A 7,025-nucleotide genomic window follows, 5' to 3' on the forward strand; every position below is an offset into this window, starting at 1 on the left:
AGATTTTTGGCCATATAATACAGTTTTGTAATACTTCTTAAATGCAGATGATCATGGAACCTTTTTGTTGGGGTACAGTTCTTCTGGTAAAACAAATATTCTTTGAAATATAGTTTAAGAAACACTACTCTAGAGATAATTTAAATCATTAGTTTATTTTAAAAACTTAGGGCCGGGCGCGGTGGCTCAAGCCTGTAATCCCAGCACTTTGGGAGGCCAAGACGGGCGGATCATGAGGTCAGGAGATTGAGACCATCCTGGCTAATATGGTGAAACCCCATCTCTACTAAAAAAATATAAAAAACTAGCCGGGCGAGGTGGCAGGCGCCTGTAGTCCCAGCTACTCGGGAGGCTGAGGCAGGAGAATGGCATAAACCCGGGGGGGGGTGGAGCTTGCAGTGAGCTGAGATCCGGCCACTGCACTCCAGCCTGGGCGACAGAGCGAGACTCCGTCTCAAAAAAAAAAAAAAAAAAAAAAACTTAATGTATTTGCTACTATGTCTTAGGGTTATAGAGAAAAAAGATACAGCCTTTGCCCTCAAGAAGCTCTTGGTTTCATTGGGAAACAATGAAATAATGACGATATACTGTGCTAAATGCTGAGATAGAAGCAAGGATTTTTGGGACTGGTAAATAAAGTGAGTTTTGGAGATGACCGAAGTTAATGTGGGGAGGCAGAGGAGGCAAGGCAGTGTGTGGGAAAGCACAGAGGAGTGAAAAGGAAGGGACTGCTTTGCATTCTCTTTCTTTCTTTGTTGCAAGTTTAAGTTCATAGCATCTTATAGAAGATTTTTAGTTCAGTTGAGAAATATGTAATTTTGTGAATTATAAATTGTTTTTGCTTTCTTACAGGAGGGAAACACTCCACTTTTGTTGGCTATAAATTCTACGAGACAGCAAATGGTGGAATTCTTATTGAGGAACCAGGCAAATATACATGCCGTTGACAATTTCAGAAGGTGCAATAGTTTTTGTTTTTTTTTTGTTGTTTTTTGTTTATTTCCTAAAAACCTGAGTGTTCTAGAGTGGTAACTCAAGTAAGAAATGTTAATAAGATTCACTTATAATTATTGGCATATAGTAAAAAATAATACAAATAATCAATTAGGTAGAAAAGCAGTTATTTGGACTGAGCAACATCAAAGGCAGTATATAGTAGGCTTCATCTTCTCTTATAGACTGTTATTTGTAATCTGATGTTTTTGGTCCTGTAATCATATAACTAAAGGGGTTTTGTATTTTCTAAATTTTATAAAGCATAGACTTTAACTTTCAGTTTACAACTACTACTATTACTATTATTAATGTTGTTGTTGCTGTTGTTTTCAGCCTGCAGATAGCTCTTACTTGTTTGATCCCTAGCTGACTTTGAATTACAATATATCAGACTAGGAAAGCAATGGGGAAATCTTCATCTAAATCTTTGCCTACTTCAGATAAGTGACCTCAGCACAGTTTCTTGGTCACCAAAAGATTATAAATTAGGAGCTTGTATTATGTCATATCCCAATGGGACAAGAAGCTTCCTTGTTGTCCCTGCCTTCTAGCCTTGGTGGTAATTTACCAAGATGAACACATGAGCACCCAAGATGCTTATACACATAAGCTAGTACATGTAAATGGTTATTATGTCTATCCTGACAGGCAAGGTATGAAATCGGTAAAGTGTATCCAATTTGCTAATTAAATATCTTTATTAAAGTTCTTGAGTGCTGTTATTTCTTTGTTACTTTAGAACAGCCCTCATGCTTGCTGTGCAGCATAACTCGTCAAGTATCGTCAGCCTCCTCCTTCAACAAAATGTAAATATCTTTTCTCAAGACATGTTTGGCCAAACTGCTGAGGATTATGCTGTTTGTTGTGATTTGAGAAGGTATATACTTATATTAGGTTAATACTAAATTAAGGTTTAAAATAATTACAAATATTGCATCTTATACATAAGATGAGAGTTCATAGTTTGGTTGAGGTAGTTTGGAATGGCAACAAGTTAGTCCACTTTTTAACCAGAAATCAAACAGAAAGCTAGACTAGTTAGAAGTAGCAATGAGTGCAAGATTCTTTCAGGACCTTTGAAGACCTTTATCCCTAGGGATCTCAGTGTTGTTCATTTCATTCCAAGTATTACCCTTGTATGTGAGACATAAATAATGTCACATCTTTTACTTTCTTTTTTTCTTTCTTTTTTCTTTCTTTTTTTTTTTTTTAAACAAAGTCTCACTATGTTGCCCATGTTCCTGAGCTCAAGTGATTCTCCTGCCTTGGCCTCACAAAGGCCACCATGCCTGGCCTGACTTTCCAAATTAGTTGTTGGGTCTTGAAATGTCCAGTGTAGCAAAAAATCTTGTATTATTCCCTGGGGCTATCTCTTATGCCTTCCTCCTTTGGATTTCTCAAAAAGCTAAGGGGTTCCCTAAGTCCAAGGGAGACAATCTTGCTTTACAAGTCAGAAGAAGGGGGGGAAAGGCCATTCTAGTCATTCTGTTGTTTCCATTGATTCACTTCCTGTATTGCTGCCATTGTAACTTGTCCTGCAATCTGGTAATGATTGACTTTTGGCACCAGGATGCCCTTACTGATTCAGATCCCTCACTCTTCATGATGACTCATACACAGTATCCACAGCTACAGTGTTTTTTAGTTCATGTACATAGGCTCAGCCATTGTTCCCAGCACCCTGCTCTGGCAGAGAAGCCTCCTAGCTTTACCTACACACATAGTGAGTAAATGGACCTTCTCCCTAATACTAAAAACCTTATTTGTAGCCCACCTCTTAGCTAGGCCTAGCCTATACCTTCATGGTATGTTATCCTTTGAGACCAGTTTCCATCTGTTCTCTAGCAAATATTAGTTGGATTGTACTCAACAGTCAGGGATATTCAAATAATGTTGCAGGAAGACAGCAGAGGTCCCTTTGCCTTTTGTTGTCACATCTGTACCTTGAGCCTTTTTTCTGTCCTGTGTAGCAGCTTTTGTTAGATAGCAGAATGTTCCACATTATCCTTCAATAGAGTAATGGGCACCAACTTGGAGTTGGCCCCTCAAGTAACGTGTTTCCATAATAATGAAAATCTGTCAGGCTATTTGCATCTCTACCTCAAGTTCTTAAAATATTTTAAAATTCTACCTCTCAGGAAGTCATTCAACAGAATTCTCTGTATCTAAAGTAGATAATTTGGATTTAACAGAGCTAAGCCTCATCCATGACTTTTGAGTATCCGTGTATAAAACAGGGCTTTATACTTGTTTCAACAGCACATATTCTAAAATTGGATCAATACAGAACAGATAAGCATGCCTGCTGCCTAAGGATGGCACACAAATTCAGAAAGCATTCCACATGTTGCATAGTCCCTAGCAGGTCATTTGACTATTTGTTAACTAGCTTCAAGAAAATAATGTGAGTCAAACCAAAACAAGAGTCACCCGATGTGGAAATTGTTATTATGATCATTATAGAAGTATTCATGTAAGGTGATCTGTGAAATGAGAACAGAGCTGAGTGGCATATGGGATGTTACATGCAAATATGTTGTTAGTACATGACTTGGAAATGAGGAAACATCAACTTGCATCTCTTTCATGGAACTGAAAAACAATATAAGCAGGGCTTTGTCTTGTATGTCAGTCGGAGAGGACCCAGAAGATGCAGCCTCTGACAGAGACCTGCTGGCTCTGAGTTTGAGGAGGTAGAGAAGGAATGGTAGTTGTCCCAGCCAGGTTTTGACATCTATTAGTTTTCTGCCCTTGGTGTGATTGATGAGCTCAGTAATAGGGGACAATTAGGTTATATGTTTTAATGAGACAATAATATATTTATATATAAATTTAGTTACAAGTTATGAACTAGCTAAAATGCTCTGAACTATAAGCCACAATGAATAGAACTAATAACCAAAATTAGCACTTAATAATATTCTCTGAAAACTGTGACATTCAAATATTAGAACCTATAAAAAAACACTCATCAGGTTTTATTTGAGATTCCAAAATTGTTCCAGCAATGCAGCTCAAGAATAAATTTTTCCATTGCTTTACTATTTCTCTGAACATTTAAACATTTTATCTCATTACATCCTGCTAACAACCTAGTAAAGTCAAGTAGTAAAATCTTTGTTTTTTAGAAGAAGCCACGGAGCCTAAGAGAAGCAACTGGTCTGAAAACAAAATATCTATTGGTTACAGAGCGAGGACTTACTCTGAGTGCAGGACAGTTTCCAGGCTGTTAAGTTAACTAGAATTAACTTACTGAGCTATGTTTTTCTCAGGTTATGAGTACTTCCTGTTTTTTTCTTTAATTAGAAGCTTAATAAGTTTATAGAGCTTAAAATTTTCAAGTGTATTGGACATTAGAGTTCTGATATTAGCTCTGATATTGTCTGAAATGCTTTAAGAATTTAATATGTTTGGTAAATATTTTTCATATCGCTATTAAAATACTAATTTTATTTATTACATTTATTATGCATAGCATTCAACAACAAATTCTGGAACATAAAAATAAGATACTTAAAAATCATCTTCGAAATGACAATCAAGGTAAGACTTCTGATAGTAGATTTCTCATTTCTCTTGGTGGTCTTACTGATTTTAGAAAGCAAAATTACAGGCCAGGCGTGGTGGCTCAAACATGTAATCCCAGCACTTTGGGAGGCCAAGGCGGGTGGATCACCTGAGGTCAGGATTTTGAGACCAGCCTGGCTAACATGGTGAAACCCTATCTCTACTAAAAATATGAAAATTAGCTGGGTATGGTGGCGGGTGCCTGTAATCCCAGCTATTTGGGAGGCTGAGGCAGGAGAATCACTTGAACCCAGGAAATGGAGGTTGCAGTGAGCTGAGATGGCACCACTGCACTCTAGCCTGGATGAAAGAGCGAGACTCTATCTCCAAAAAAAACCCAAAAAAAGTAAGATTACGTATTTTTAATCATAAAAGAGCAGTTTAAAATATGTATATTTATGTATAAATTAATTTTTTAAATTTAATTTCTTTAGTTTAGAATTCAGAGTTATTTAAGAAGATAGTTCTCAATCTCAAACAGTATTCTCTGAAAAAAATTCGTTTATGATCCCTGAAATTCTACATTATATTTTTGTATTAATATAAATAAGAAATTAGATTTTTAAGTTAACATGTTGCATTTTCCTCTATAATTACATTGTTACAAATTGGACTTGTTATGCAAATGGATCTTCTATTTAATTTTTATAGTAAATGGTTTATATTTAGTAAATAAATGTTAATTACAGTTGATTCTTGAATATTTTGGGAGTTAGGGACTCTGATCCCTGTGCAGTTGGAAATCTGAGTATAACTTTGACTCCTTCCAAACGTAACTACTAATAGCCTACCATTGACTAGAAACTTTACTGATAACATAAACAGTTGATGAACACATAGTTGGTATGTGTTGCGTTATTATATACTATGCTTTTAGAATAAAATAAGCTAGAGAAATGAAGCTGTTACAAAGAAAATCATAGAAAAGAAAAAAACATACCTACTATTCATAAACATAAGTGAATCCTCCCAAAAGTCTTCATCTTCATCATCTTCAGGTTAATTAGGCTGAGGAGGAAAAAAATGGTTGGTTTTGCTGTCTCTTGGTTGCAGAAGCAGAAGAAAAATCTGCATATAAGTGGACCCCTGCAGTTCAAACTCTTATTGTTCAGGGTCAAGTGTATTACACAGGAATCTGTGTCACTAAGAAAGTAACTGTCTTTAGAACTGGGAATCCAACAATCCCTTTCTGATACCATAAACAAATGGCAATAAGAACCATAAAACCGAGCCATTGTGCACCCATACAAATAGGAGATTATTTCTGAAGATACCTACTGAATACAGAAGACAGAAAAGTAATTCCTTCCCAAGAAGCAGAAGTTATGTTACATATTCTTATACAAACAAGGTCTACTTTTAATTTATTCACCATAAGTTGGAACCTCATGAGATATATTCACTTCTTAGAACAAGCTGTGTTTTTTTATGTGCTGGATAATTATAATAATAGTAATTTTGTTGGGACAAGGTAATCTGTTACCAGACTGGGTGTGGTGGCTCATGCATGTAATCCCAGCACTTGGAAGGCCAAGGAAGGCAGATCACTTGAGGTCAGGAGTTTGAGACCAGCCTGGCCAACATGGTGAAACCCTATCTCTACTAAAAGTACAAAAATTAGCCAGGCATGGGGGTGGGCATCCATATTCCCAACTACTTGGGAGGCTGAGGCAGGAGAATTGTTTGAACCTTGGAGGTGGAGATTGCAGTGAGCCAAGAACGTGCCACTGCACTCCAGCCTAGGTGACAGAGCAAGATTCCATCTCAAAAAACAAAACAAAACAAAAAACACTCTGGTAACCATTAGGCAAGAGATGATCATAATAAATATTCCAATAGCCAAACTCTAGGCTCAAAAAAATTTTTTTAATTATAATAAAATTATAAAAATGGTTCACAATAACAAAAATATAACACCTAATGTGTTGTACAATCTGAACTGTATAAAGACACCGTTAATTTAGTATATATTTATCAAATCACTTCTATAAGTTAGGTTTGGCAAATGCACAAGACAAAGATGGAATTGACATAATTTTTGTCTTTAAGGTGCTCATAATAGAATATTAGAATATAGATAACTTTAATTTTTGTGTTTTTTAACAGAATTTTTAAGAAAAATATTTTAATTCATTCATATATTTGTTCACTTAAAAAATAACTATCATGTATCTTTTATAGACTAAGCATTTTTCCAATGTGACAAAATACATTTAAAAAATACAGTTAGGAGATTGTTATTACCACTGTTATTTATTTACCACCTTAAATAGTGCTTACTATGTGTCCAATGTCACCTGGGAGCTTATAGTTATTATTTATTACATATGTATCATGTTCAGTATGTTCCAGGCACATTTACATTTGTGGTAATGAATGCAAGCTTCTAAAATGTGGGTAGGATTTAGGGTGAGTGTGCAGAGTGGGTGGAACTTTGCCAGGTAAGGAGGCAGAGGGATGAT

At 35.9% G+C, this 7,025-nt stretch overlaps 1 long non-coding RNA gene and 1 other non-coding gene across 2 annotated transcripts; both read left to right on the top strand.

Annotated features, from left to right (window-relative positions):
- The first annotated feature begins 768 nt into the window (after positions 1-768).
- Positions 769-4,620, top strand: LOC113220512. Its single transcript, XR_003307386.1, has 3 exons — positions 769-959; positions 1,736-1,873; positions 4,472-4,620. It is a non-coding gene; the product is annotated as an uncharacterized LOC113220512 (long non-coding RNA).
- Positions 3,244-3,346, top strand: LOC111524601. Its single transcript, XR_002725830.1, has one exon. It is a non-coding gene; the product is annotated as a U6 spliceosomal RNA (small nuclear RNA).
- Positions 4,621-7,025: the final 2,405 nt, after the last annotated feature.

The sequence above is a fragment of the Piliocolobus tephrosceles genome, unplaced genomic scaffold (genome assembly GCF_002776525.5).
Source record: "Piliocolobus tephrosceles isolate RC106 unplaced genomic scaffold, ASM277652v3 unscaffolded_1465, whole genome shotgun sequence".
Taxonomy (NCBI): domain Eukaryota; kingdom Metazoa; phylum Chordata; class Mammalia; order Primates; family Cercopithecidae; genus Piliocolobus; species Piliocolobus tephrosceles.